The sequence below is a fragment of the Ursus arctos genome, unplaced genomic scaffold (genome assembly GCF_023065955.2).
Source record: "Ursus arctos isolate Adak ecotype North America unplaced genomic scaffold, UrsArc2.0 scaffold_2, whole genome shotgun sequence".
NCBI lineage: Eukaryota > Metazoa > Chordata > Mammalia > Carnivora > Ursidae > Ursus > Ursus arctos.
In genome coordinates, this window is record NW_026622874.1 from 50,735,001 (window position 1) to 50,749,008 (window position 14,008).

The following is a 14,008-nucleotide window of genomic DNA, read 5'->3' on the forward strand; positions in this document are numbered from 1 at the left end:
CTGCTCCCACGTTTGGTGCACAGACGGCTTCCGTGCTTCGGCTGTCCTACGTGGTATGTAGACAGACCCAGCAGAGGGCGCCCTCCTCATGGAAAGAAAGGGGCTGGACCCTTGCGGACGGAGCACTCCGCTTGAGGGCTCAAAGATGAAAATATTCAGTAGACCACACACACTAAAATAGTCATTTCCTTTCAGAAACATTCACTGCTGAAACAAATATTGACTTTTAAAATGATATATTTGGCTCTCAAAGGTACCCAGTTGAGTAATTTCTTTCGGATGCTGCCAGCTGTGGACCCTTAATTTTCTGAACAAGAATTACTAAGTTATTCAAGAGTTAGGAAGCAAAGAGCCTCAACACTACATGTGTTTTTAGATCTTTGAAGGTGAGAGTTCAGAATTTCTTATTTCTGGAAACCTCTATCAGCTTCTATAGATCCTCAAGGCATGCGGTTTAGTAATACTGCTACCTCTAGCTTCTGATGTACATTTTGCTATGAAAGAAAACATTACTGATAGGAACAAATATCAGATATATAGAAACATATGATCTTTGGCACAAAATGAAAATGCATGAGCTAATATGTATAATACACATATTTTAATGGAATCTTAATTATGTTGATAGATCGTTTTATAATCCTTGCCTGAATTCTTTCATATTTACAAAAATGAGTATTTTTGAGATCAAGTAAATTCATGGGCTTCTTATTTGCTGGGTTGCGGCTTGATGAGTAGAGAGGCTACAAAATGGCATTCCTTGTAAAATGAGGCATCAAAATATCCTAACAAAACTAATAATTGCTGGGAGTAATTTAAGGTTATATTTCTGCCTTAGGAAGGAAAGAAACTAAGGAAATACAAATGGGAGAATTAACAAGAATACATTTTAGGAAGAAAACTTAGCAAAGTGAATCTTTAAAGTTTAAATTTCCATTTAAATTTCCTTGCTTTCAGATGAGACTCCAGATACATTTAAGAGGGAATTCCTCCAGATTTTTTCTGGAATTCCCCACAGATTTTTTTTTTTTTGTCTCTCTTCATGCATCATTTTTTATTCTACTCCTTGTTAAGAATTCTTATTAGCCAATCTAACCATTCAATTTATCCTGCCTATTTTGTAATGAATATATAGCACATACTGTTAATTGGCCACCTGGGGTTCAAGAGGGGGGGAAATATGGAGTTGATGTCTGAACCCCTTAATGTGCTGACAACATATTGACCACACTCTCTTTCACAAGATTTAAAATCAAGCTTCCTTGCCCTATTCACCCCTCCCTACCCTTGCTCCATTTCTTGACCGTCTGTGAGACTAATATAATTTTTTTAAAGTGATTTATTTGTAACAGATGTGATCATCCAGCCTCAGGGACCTGGATGCACACTGCCCCTAACAACTTTAATTTCTGGATATAATAAGCATATATTCCACTAACAAATAATTATCGTCTGTTAAGGAAAAAAGATGCCAAGGCATGAGGTATGATGACCAGGTCCTTCCGGGCGAAAAGGACAAGTAGATGGGCTTTCCTGAGGTCCTGACTATGTGCAACCTAAATGTGCTAATTATTGTATTTCTAGAATGTGGTAGGTCACAAAGGAAGAAAATTAGTCATGGTTTAATGTGTGCAGCAATATTTAGGAAGCTAATTTTAGGTCTACATTAAGTTTCTTGAAAATCAGAAATTACACAAGGTGATGTCAGAAAAGACAGCAGCGTGGGTCCTGTATAGAACATGGCCTATGAGACAACAGCAGAAGAGAGATCCATCGGACCTTCCCTCCAGCTCCGTAAGCAGCTCTTGTGGCATCTCCAGGGCAGGTGTTGGAGGTGTTTGAATGGTTGGTGCTCTGTGTTTGAATGCTGATGAGGTGGCCTCAGGCAGTGCCACAAAGCCGGTGATGATGTCACCAGTTTACCTGATGAGGTTCATGTTGTGACCCAGCACCATCTGGGGCCACTTGAGGCACCACCTGAACACTAGACTTTAATATTTTAAATGAGTGTAGTTTCCCAAGTTGAGCTTTGGAGAAGAAGTCTCCTCTAAATTTTCCAACCAAGAGTTTGCCTTTCTTCTCCCACTGTGGCACCTGGACTCTTGGGTCAGCTGTCTTAAGACAACATTCTGTTGTTAATATGATTTGCTAAGTAGCCCATGGTCTGGGAAAGGCTTGTTAGGGAATGAAGTGTAGATGAAAAAAAGGAGAAAAATATTTTTTCTTAAAAAATAGTTCTGTCTCTTCAGATAGGACCCTGTCAACACATTAGCACAACGACATCTTTTAGGACTGATTTTCTCTCCGTCCACCACTTTCAGATCATAATAATCACCATTTCCTGGGTTATTTACTCTGCTTCTGCTGTTCTGTGCAGTGCTGCATCTGAGGGAGGGTAGGGTTGGCCTCCCCAAGGACGTGGTGGGATGGTGCTAGGCCATCTCCAATTCATGTTTGCCTGCCTGCAGACCAATGCTCCCGACTACCTCACTCCACAGCTGTGCTAGGCACCAGATGAGATTATTTTGAATGAAGCTGCTTTAATGTCAACCCAATAAATGGAGGCAGGTTAGAAGAATGTCCTGTTCTCTACCTCCTAACACAGAGACTCACCATCAGATGTTTAAAACCAGGCTTCTGTTTCTTTCCCTGAGAAAATGTCTGCTCCACTTCCCTCCTTCTGTTCAAATTCTACCCACTACTTAAGGCACAGACCTCTTTCAGGTCTTCCCTAAAAATTTCCATCCAGGTGACACTTTAATTCTTTGAGTCTTTCATAAGTTGTGTACTATATTTGTATTAGACAATTAGTCTTATCATGCTATGTGCTTTCCCTTATGTGTTAAACTATCATTTTGTGGCTTTAACTGATCTTTCGCTTTTCTAAATAATATCTTGTTTCATGAGATGGATAATTCAAGAGGCAGCACGGGGTAGAACAGACTTTAGAAGTGGAGAGACCTGAAATTGAATCACAGCTTTGTAATGAGCTGTGTGACCGTGGCCAAGTAACTCAACTTCTCTGAGTTTCTGTTTTCTCACTAATAAACTGTAGATAATAATATGCTACTAAGTGGTTATTAAGATGAAATGCGGTGGCATATGCAAAGTGGCTGCAATGAGTTTTCTGGAGAAAATTCTCAGCAAATAACTGCTTAGAGATTGAAATCGGAACATATAAGTAATTATACCTCCGTGTGACTTATCTGTGAATGTAGCGATCTCCTCTTAGACTAAATATATGGCATTACCAAGAAACTGGAAAAAAAATTTTTAGAATATGACTGTAGTTTGAATAGGAACAAGAAATAATATGCAAGTTACCTCTTGCTCATTAGAGATTTTATCAACTCATTATTCACTTTTTCATCATACAAATGTCTGCCTAAAAGTGGCATTGTTCTAGGTTCTGGGAATCAGGGAGCATAATAAACAAAATCCCTGCTCTCAGGGGGTTTATATTCTGACTGGAGGGAATGATAGTAAACAAGAAACATGAGCAAAGACATATACTTGTAGATAATGTTAAATATTGAGGTGAAAAATAAAGCAAGGGAGAGGGACAGAAAGTGTGTGGGGCAGAGGAGAGGAGTGAAATTATAGTTAGGTAGGCCAGGTAAGACCTCCCCAAGAGTGACAGAAGGTGACATTTCAATCAAGACCAGAAAGAAAGGGAGCCACCTGTGGGGATTTCTGGGGGAAGAACTTTCCTGGCAGAAAATGCTCCAGTCAACAGATTGCCACCCTGGCCCTTTATGCCATGAGGATATAGCAACTGGTCCTCACTAATATTAACGCATGCATATAAAATAGGATTTTGTTTGTTTGTTTGTGTCCTGTTGTTTTCTTCTTTTCTTTATTTTTTTACTTAAAAGGGCAAAATAGACCCTTGGCTTTCTCTCTTTGGAGAAATAGAGAAGAAAAAAGTGCTGGAAAAAAACAGATAAATTCCCCACAGGAATTAAAAGTAGCTTTCTTTCAAATTATCTACAGATATCTATATATACATATGTAATTTTGATAAATTTTTCTCCTGACTTTACCTTAAACTGTGTTTCGAACATGTTAGAATGCCAAGAGGTTGGAGGCCTGGTGTAACAGTAAAACATGAATATTCTTATGATCTGCATGAATATAGTTTTTAAATGCTGGGGTGTTTTGTTTGGTATGATGGGCACAAAAACATTTCAAGGGTTCAAGCCTCTCTCAAATATTGATGGTCTTTACCGTATGATGAGCCTGAGTAAGTGTCCTCTTAGTATTGTGCCCCAAATAGCAGGACTAGTTTCTTTGGAAATACAGTGCCAATTATACATTTAATACCATTAATCACCATTAAGGAAGATGGTGGGGTCTTCTCCCGGATCCCTAGCAACAGAAATACTTAAGAAGGTCAACTATCATTTCCTCTGGAACTGGTTAGCTTTCTCCTCACCTGGGACGAGATGTGTTTGTTGGCCCACTAGGACTTGCAGGACTTGTTTAGAAAATACAGCTGTTGGGACACTCGTGGGAATTAGAATAAAGCACCGGACAGGGCTTTTCTCTCTGGACAACTTCCAGAGGGGACTGTGGTCTTGACATTACAGATAAAGAAGAGTTTTCAAGACACTTTCTATTTCCATACGAGTTCTTTTGTATGCTGGGTTGCCTGCCATTATGTTTATGTAATTCTGACAGTGTTCTTAATGACACACTAACAGATTGTAAAACACGCTGCTGGCATTTACTTGTTTTTTATATTTTTAAAACAATGTCCTTCATGTAACAGTAGTTAAGCGCGGCAGAAGGACATCATTAGAGCCATGGTTAAACTGTAATTTACACCATTAGGAAGGCAGGAGCAATTTTTATTGCCTGGCAATTTTCTTGCTGAAATATTTGGACCATATGGCTCAATTTGTGTAATAACCTTAATTTCTGCACCCTTCAGGTTTGCCTCCGTCTCCTACGGAATGGTAAAATGCGGTTTAGCAGAAAAGGCAACTGTCTATACTTAGAGAGTTGAGATTAATAACATGTCACGTCCTGTTTTTGGTGAAGGAATTCGAACAGCAGCCAGATGGTATCTCTACAAATAACTGTCAGGGGTCTTGATCTAATCAATACAATGTATTAATACATCTCCCTTTGCTGTTTCTCCAGGGGCCGGTGCACAACATCTGGAAAGAGTGGGGGGGCCCGCCAAGTAGAAAGCCGATTCTTTTCAGAATCAAACTGAGCCCAATTAATTTTTCATGTATCCTTGATAACTGTTTCATAATGAGCTATGCGTCTTGACGGATTTGGGGTTGGCAGAGAAGGCCGCCCCTGGTTTCTATCCCCATTCAGTCCACTTATAGAAACCAACCCATTAATCAAGCTATCTGGCATAAAACCTGAATCTCAGCTCAGCAAGAGATCAATAACCATCCTAAAAAAAACACAGAACCAGCCACTAATGGGCACAGGTATCCAGCCATGACACTAGTAATTGCTTTAGCAAAAATAAAACTCTGTATCATAATCACCCAATAGGAACTTATATGATAAAATTCATTACTTGTGCCTTGTCAAAAAGTAACATTTACATCCGTTAAAAATATACTGTAATTTTACTATCTAGACATGGCCATTATGTCCCAGAGGTAGACAATGCACCTTTTTGAATGGATTAAAACTCCCTGATTTTGTAATGTGATTATTTAATAATCCAAGTATCACATAAAATGTTTAAAAATGAGTTATTACACTTATTTTAAATTCAGAGTACCTGAGGGGCTCCTTAATACAATCTTTAGCCCAACTGCATATGACACACAGTGAGCCTGCTGTGTTAAGAACTCCGATGTGATGTCAGATTGGTCAGATTTCCTCACTCTTTGGTTGGCTTAATGGCAAGATTTACAATTCAAATCATAAATTCTTCTCACTTTCACAGTGGCTTTATCTCAAACCCTTACTGTTTTACCAAATTCAAACCAGTCATTTCACTTCTCAGTTGGCAAATCTCTTTTGGCTTGGTAGGGATTTCTGCACTCCGATTCCTTCTGAAATAAGAGACCCAACGACTTTGTCTATGGAGAGGAATTAGAGCAGAGAAGGAGAGATGGGCATATATTCTGAATTTATGGCCTGCTTGGTAAAACTTTCCTTAGTGGCTCTTAGACAACAGGTGGAAACCTGTTTTGCCCTTATGAGAGTCAGATTTTGATTAGAAAAAAAAAGGCCTGGGAAGGGCTGCTGTTGAGACGTCCTTCACTGGCTGATCATCTGATCAAACCCTGCCAAGATGATAGAAAGGTCTAAGGAATCATCCAGGAACTTGAAGGTGATGTCACATTCATCTCTTCTGGCAGCATGACTAAGAATCATGATGCTGTGTTTGTTCAGTCAGTGGTTTGTGGTTCTGCAGGATGAGTGCTGGGTTTGGAATTAGGGGTATGAGCACGGGTCTTCCTAGGTTCTTGGAAGTATTTCTAAGTACAGTCAACAACTAAGCCTGACCAAATAATTGCTTACTATATCATAATTTGTCTCTTTCCTTGTTTGCTTCAAGAGCACCATGAGTCACAGAGAGAAGAGAGTATTTCTTCTTTCTTTGTATCTGTTATAGTGTCTGGGCACATAGGTTCTCAAAAGAGAATTATGTGAATAACTGATTCATGGAAGAATCCCATGATATTTCTTGGTCTTAATCGCCACATTAGATTTTATGTGTCTTGGCCCTCAGTTGCAAACAACTCATAATTTTCATACATGCATGAGATTTCAGAGAGGCAAGTAGCACAGATTTTCAATTTTCATTTTGTTTGCTGATGTCCAGTGTGGATAAACAGAAAACACCCTGATAATAGCGTGTTTATAGTGGAGTTGCATAACATCGAGCAAGAAAAATATTCAAACAAACAAATTACGTGACTAAATAAAATCTGAAACTTGGGATCCACAATATGTGGCATCCGTAATTTTCAACTTTCGTCATGCCATTATCAAAATCTTTAATTTATACAAACCTAAACCCTCTGTGACAAAGACAGAAGATAGTTGCTGTTTTGGGGGCTCCCGGGTCATACACATGGTCAACAATGCCAGCAGTTTGAGCTTAGTTAACACCCGGCTACGGCACTAACAAGATGTTTCACCTTAAAAATCATATAGAGATAAAAAGATTCATTTGCAAACCCATCACATATGTATTCACAGGTGGTGGGTGTGGGTCATTGCATTTGGATTAAAAAGCAAATGTCTCTCTCTACATGAGAGGTCACTAGCTGGTATAAGGCAAAATCTTTTCACTGTTCGGCATAATTAAAATATTCCAACAGTGGTTTCAGTAATTTAAAAATCACAGTATTGTTGTAATATTTTTCTAGGCTTCAGGAGCTCACAATTGTTTGGCCCAATCAAATCTGGGAACACTAGAGAAGTTATCACCCATCAAGGTAATTACTTTCAAGTTGAAATAATTACTCTATCAATGTTAATGGTCTTTCAACTTCAATAAAGCACTCACCTGCCGATAATCACGGCTAACCTCTTGCTCTAATGCAATTCCCTCTCTATTTAGTAGGTTATATTACAGCCGTTACAGTGGTCACTTGTCCTGAACAGCTGCTGAATTTCACTTTGATCGGCTGTGAACCATAAAAAAATTGGTCATCTGTGTATGATTTCCCCCTCACCCATAAGCCCTTGCAGAGCTCAGGATATGATCTCTTGGCTGTAATAGGGTACTTCAGGGGCAGCCATCTTGTCTCAGGTAGTGGCTACTTTCCACTTGTGACAAGAGCACAGTAGTTCAATTAACTTCTGCCCTTCACTGCCATTTACAGCTTGCTGTCTCTGCTAAATGGCATATAGCCTGAATTTATGGCCTGGGCCTGTTACCGTGTGGACACGTTCATTTTACTTTCACCTATGTATTTAACAAGGTTCTGTGGCATTCTTAGGTGTCTTTACAATTCAGCTAAAGTCAAAACAACAACAACAGCAACAACAACAACAACAACATACTGGAGTGAAAGGGCAAATAGCCTCCCCGCCAACTGCCCCTCATAAACTGATAGCCTGCTCTTTGGCACAGGTACAGTAGGCCAATGTTAGTTTGGCAGAATCTGTGTGACTTATGAATTGTATGTGTGTGTGTGTGTGTCTGTGTGTGTGTGTGTGTCTGTGTATTATCAAAAGACCTCATGTTTTGCTGATAGGATCCCAGATCGGGAATGGGCAGGGTCCACTGAGCATCATGGTGGGTAAACAGAACTGCATCTAGAGAGGTAATCACCTGACAAGGACTCAGAGGAGCAAGACTGAGATGTTATGGTGGAAGAGAATATGGGTGAGTGTTAAACCTTAGGGACACAAAAAGCATGTTCTTTCTCCAGGTGACTTAGAAAAGAAATAGGGCCCAATCCAATACTTGAGACATTACCTGGAAATTAGCAGTGTGATGTCAAGAAACACTTAAATTTGCAAGCTCTGAATTTTGTTGCAAGGTGAGGAGTGCTTAGAATATATAAAACATAAGGTTTTTCATTTATAACCAAGCTAGTACAGTTGCTTTATGCAAATCAAAACTTTTTCTACTTTTGTTCATTTCTTCCAGCTTCTGTTAGTCCAAATAGTAGGACTTCTAAAGTTTTACATCCTATTTACATTGCCATTTACAGTTTCTAAAGTACTTTGCATATGCGTTAATATATTTAGCCTTTGCAATAGCCTTATGTATTGAGTAACATTTTAGTTCAGATATGACAATTGAGGAGGAGAATGGATCTATTTGAAGTGTAAGAACTGATTATTTGAGGAGGAACAACATGTATGAAGAACCTAACGTGGTCTGCAAGCAGAAGGATTCAAGATATACTTTAGAAATAGAATCAGTAGGGTTTAGTGAAAATTGGATATGGAAATAAGGAAGGGGGAGGACTCAAAGATTATCTGGCTTGAGCAACCAGAAAGATGATGGATCCCTTTAGTTATGGAACAGGATGTATAAGGGAATAATAAGTACAGCTTAGAAAAAATGGGTGATAAGTAACTCTAATGGAACTGCTAGACATTCCTCTGCAGGACTTACGGAAAGAAAGAATCAGCCTTACACCTTCAAGCTCACCTTCCTCTGAAGATCTATATAAAACAGCTTATATAAGAGAAGATCCAGGTTCATGAAAAAACAAGTTGAAGAAGGGAATTCGGTAGAGAAACTTCCCCAGGTTATTTCCTTACTACTTGGGAAGAAGGAATGGGGATACGCCACACCCATCTCTCAAGGCATAGGAGGGATATCCAAGAGAACAACTTGAAGGGATTGAGGGTGTCTGTAAGAAAGGTAAGATGGACAATCTACTCTTTTCTTGAGGCTTGCTACTGAGCTGAAGAGACTCAGAGTAATTTTGATGCAGCTACTAGCATGGAACAGCATCTTCTGAGATTCCCATGTGATCCCAAGATTTGGGGATCGTGGCTTAGCACAGAAGCTGTTTCCTGCTTCTTAGTCAATGAATTATGAAGTTGTGAAGCTGGCTGGGTCTCACCCAGCATGGTAGGGTAAGTACAGAAGATAGAGCTGAACAAGCTGTACTTTCCTTATTTGGTAGAATGAGTTTTCCCCATGCTTGGAGGATGTCAAGAAAAGAATAAGATTTTTTCAGTGTGATAGGACCTAGTATCAGCTGATTGCTCAGGAGATAAGAACCCAGAAGTAAAAGAGGCTGTGGGGTGAATCTCTGGGGGGCAGTAATGGTGCAAGAAACTAGCCAGAAAGTGTGCTGCCTGTATCAGGGAACGTGGAACATGGAGTTTCCCATGCAGGATCTCCATTTAGCCCCACAAGAAGCACTGGCAGATGGATAAGAACAAGATTCATGAGTAAGGCTCTGCTCCTTTTTGTCTAATTCTCCTTTCTCCCACAGTCCTGGGGACATCAACAGGAGGGAACTAAAGAAGAGGGAAGGAAATAAACAAAATAAATGTGTCCTTTCTTTCCTACTGCAGATCTCTTGACACGAGGCAGGCTTTAGACTAGATTTTTTTTTTTTTTAAACACCCGAAATGAGTCCTGATTACCAAAACTGGGCTGGTCCTTGTCACTGAATGTGGCTGGGAAACCACAGGACCTGCCCTGGAAATAAGTGTTGATTGAGCAAGGGAGTCCTGGAGGAAGTTCACTGGAATAAAGTGGTTTGAGAAAAACAAAGCTCTCTCTAAGAAGTACTTATATGAAGGTCAAGAAGACTTATTTGGTTTGCATCTCTAATAATATTGAGTACAAAGCAGATCCCTGATATATATCCGTGATTGGTACCATGTTAGAAAAATGGGATAAAGGTAATGTAAGGTTAATGAATGAAAAGTTAATGTCAGACCAAAGCCATCATTACAATACAACAAAATGGGTCAAGCCAATAAGTGGTCATCATTTTGTGTGACATTTATCCACCTCTATTTTATAATTTTATATAAAGAATGAGTAAAACAGTTACATTATAAAGTGTGAAAATCTCAGCTCATAGAACTGATATAAAAAATACAGTGATTGTTTTTATTACCAAATTTTTCTTCATTTTGGAAAGATAGTCACCGAAGCAGTCCTTACAGATATCTAGATCTCCTAGTGCATTTCTATTGTCTTATAAATAAGGGGAGAAAAGGTTAAGAGTCATCCAATTTTAAGAGCTACAATTAATTAAGATCATATGTAAAGAGCAATAATATATTTTACATTATACTAAACCAAAATAAAAATGGGATTAAAAACAAATTAATCAATTTACTCACAAATTCTCCACAATATGGCAATTATGAAGCATCTCATCCCCCTTCTCCCCCCATATCTACTTGATGGTAAAGAGACTTGAGACAACCACAAGAGAAAATTTGGAATACTTCTTCCTTGACTTTGGGCAAGGGAGTTTGGCAACTAAAATCTAGAAAGTAGAGTTTGTAATTCTGGATTTTATTTCCAGATTGGAAGCCAACTTTTAGTGACCCATATAATTTGCTTACCCCTCAGCACCGTATGCTTGATTCTACCCAGAAAGTGAAGTACCATCTATCTTTCAGGGTACTGGGCAAATGTATGATCTGGGCTTGATGTTTCATAACCCTGTGGGGTAAGCAGGGATATACTGAGAGCACAGACTAACAGGTAAACCACCTTTGCCTTTAAATCCCAAGTTATTTCTGCCAGTGCGATGGCAGATGCCAGTGAGAAAAAGCAAACAAATCTGAATGGTGGCAGCAATATCGCCAACCTCGCCAGGAGTGTTCCCTGTAAATACCACCATGGAACTCCTGCATGCCAAGCAAGGCTAAATACAGTTTCTCTCCTGACACTGCACAATTCATCACAGAGCTAATTGGGAAGGGAGCTTAAGGACTTCTACTTAAAGCTTGTTTTCAGTAGTGGAGAGTATTGGTCTGAAGAGACCCCAGGAATCTAGATAGCTGTCTCTTCCCCTTAGAAGAACCTACTTGGGCCCAAAGGGAGATGAAACTTTTCATGAGATTGGGAGAGAAGCTGGTGATACATTAAAACCCACGCTCTTTCCATTTCTCCTCTCCTGCTGCCTCTGCGGCTGCTGCTGCTGCTCCTGCCAACACATATGCTCTCCACCCCCATGGAGGGCCCCCATTGCCATTTCTCCATCCATTGCCACCATCAAGAGGATTCATGCATCCATTGCACCTGTTTTATGTGGCTCTCCCAGCAACGTCCACCTGTCTATAAACAACTCTGGGGGGACGTTGGGACAAGCCAGTGATGGCGCTACATTATGGGCAATTTATTGGTGGCCCCTCATGCAGAGATAGGATCCCAGTAAACAAGAGACTAAATGAGACTATTTAGTGATACCTCTTGCAAGTCTGTGGATTAAATTGTAATCCTTCAATTGTGGGGAGGGATTCTGTGCCTCACCAATTGAAAATGTAGTTCTGTTGCTCTAGAAAATTTTAGCCAGAGTGGTCAGTGAAACAAAAGCTTGAAATATTTCCTAGGGCAGGCACAGACATGGAAGAAGACAGTAAAGATGTTTAGCTAGTATAGGAATTAGAGAAAAACTAAGTAGAACCAGGAAGACACTCAGAGAGAGATTTAAAGGGAATCATTAGAACATGAGCAGCAGAAACTCAGAAGTAAAGAAACTTAGAAATCTGATATGCCCAGCAGTAATAAAGTGTGCCTCAGACTTGATTACTCAACTTCCCCTTCAGTCTCTGCTCTGCCCAAGGGCCCAGTCTCATGGTAGTCTTCAACAATACAGTTGACCACAGTATTGAGTATTGGCATACTGAATATAGTGTTCAATGACTATTTGCCAAATTGGATTGAATCGTCAATAATCTGTTCTTGACCCTGAAGGTTCATTGCACTGATTTAGAGAAGTCATGCTCTTCTGAACAGGAAAGGATGGACTTAAGTGACAGGAGGAAGGATTTGGGTAGGATAAAAAAAACATTCTTCTCTGATGGTGAGGAATTGGAATTACATGGTAGAACGCCCTTCTTTAAATATCTTTTTTTTTTTTTTTAAGGCTCAAACACATTCTCTTGGGATGTAGGAATGTACGAAGCTCAAAGACAATAGTTTATTTTTCTGATTCTTTCTTTCAAAGATGTCAGCCCATAAAGAGTCATAGTAGTCTCCTGACCCGGGAATCTGGCCTACTCACCACAATATCTGAACACTGGCCCGACTGCTCAATGGAAGATGTCCTTGATTGCTTAACAAGCTCAGATGGGGCCTTTCCTAATGACCCTGATGAAATCTTTTCTTGGGATTCTCAGGGCCAGATTTTCAGATGGGGGGGCACTTTGAACACGCACACAGATGCAAACATTAAAAAATAGGGTGCAGAAATATTACTGTTTCCTGGTCATTCTGGCTATTCTCTTTAGCATTGCACAAAGGTTACTCTTCAGAAAATGGAAGAGCACAGCAACACTGGGCTGCCAGGTGGGAGCTGTGTTGGCAGGGCCCATGGATAACGGGCCATGCAATGCTTAAAGCTTGGGGCCTTAGGCCTTCCACTTTTGCAGGAACTTTTTAGTGTGATAAAAACAGAACCTGGAAGCTTAAATACAGGACAGAGTTCATTTTATGCTTTAAATCTTGTGTTGTGAGATGAAACTAGCTATGAAGGAATGATGTAGAGGGTATACCACAAAAGAATTCCAATAAAATTGTTTTGGGAAATTAAATGTTTAGGCTCAGGCCTCTGAAAGCCATACTTTAAAATCAGAGGTTTAATTATTGCAATATTAGTGCCTTCAATAAAAATATATTTAAATTAAGGTATGTCATTCAGAAAGCCCTTGTCAAGTGTTTTTCAGTATTTTTACTTTATTTTTTAGGATTTTGCTTTAGTTTAGAACACGAATTCCAAGGACAAGGTGAGAAGTCATAGATTTCTCCGTGGATCACATATCAACTAAAAAAGACCTTCTGCACTTAAGAACACTGCTTCTAATGCTTGTAATGAAGGCTCTAGGAAGATGTAGTATGAAAGATAATCAAAGGTAATTAAATGTCACGTAAAAAATAAAGTACCCATTCCGAATTCTAAGTAAAAGAAAGATTAATATTATCTCTTTAATTCACATACTGCTTATTTTTTAGTCATATGGAAAAACTGAATATAAGGACAGGGAGAAAATATTGCACTTTAAACTATTCATTTACAACTGTTCTTTCAGAGTTTCTTTACAATGTATTTGCTCAGTATTATATAGATATTTTGATAAATACTCTATAAGATAACCTTCAGGGATATTGGGGTATCTAGATTGGTAGCATAGAAACACGGTCTGCTTTTGAAAATAATGCTTTATGCTGCCTGTTTATTTTTTCTTATGAGAGATTTTCATATTTAGCAAGGTCTTGGCACATCTTAAAAATTGTATGTATTTAACTACTAAGACCACAAATTTCATCTTCTCCATGAAGCCACTTCAGTTTGAGGGTTTCCTGCTGAGCTCTCAGAGCACTTCTTGACTAACACTTTTGGTAGATGATATTGTGATC

At 39.3% G+C, this 14,008-nt stretch overlaps 1 protein-coding gene across 1 annotated transcript in view; it reads right to left on the minus strand.

Annotated features, from left to right (window-relative positions):
- USH2A (usherin) overlaps positions 1 to 14,008 on the minus strand; it is a 676,313-nt gene that overhangs the window by 75,871 nt on the left and 586,434 nt on the right. The gene's annotated exons all lie outside the window — the stretch shown is intronic.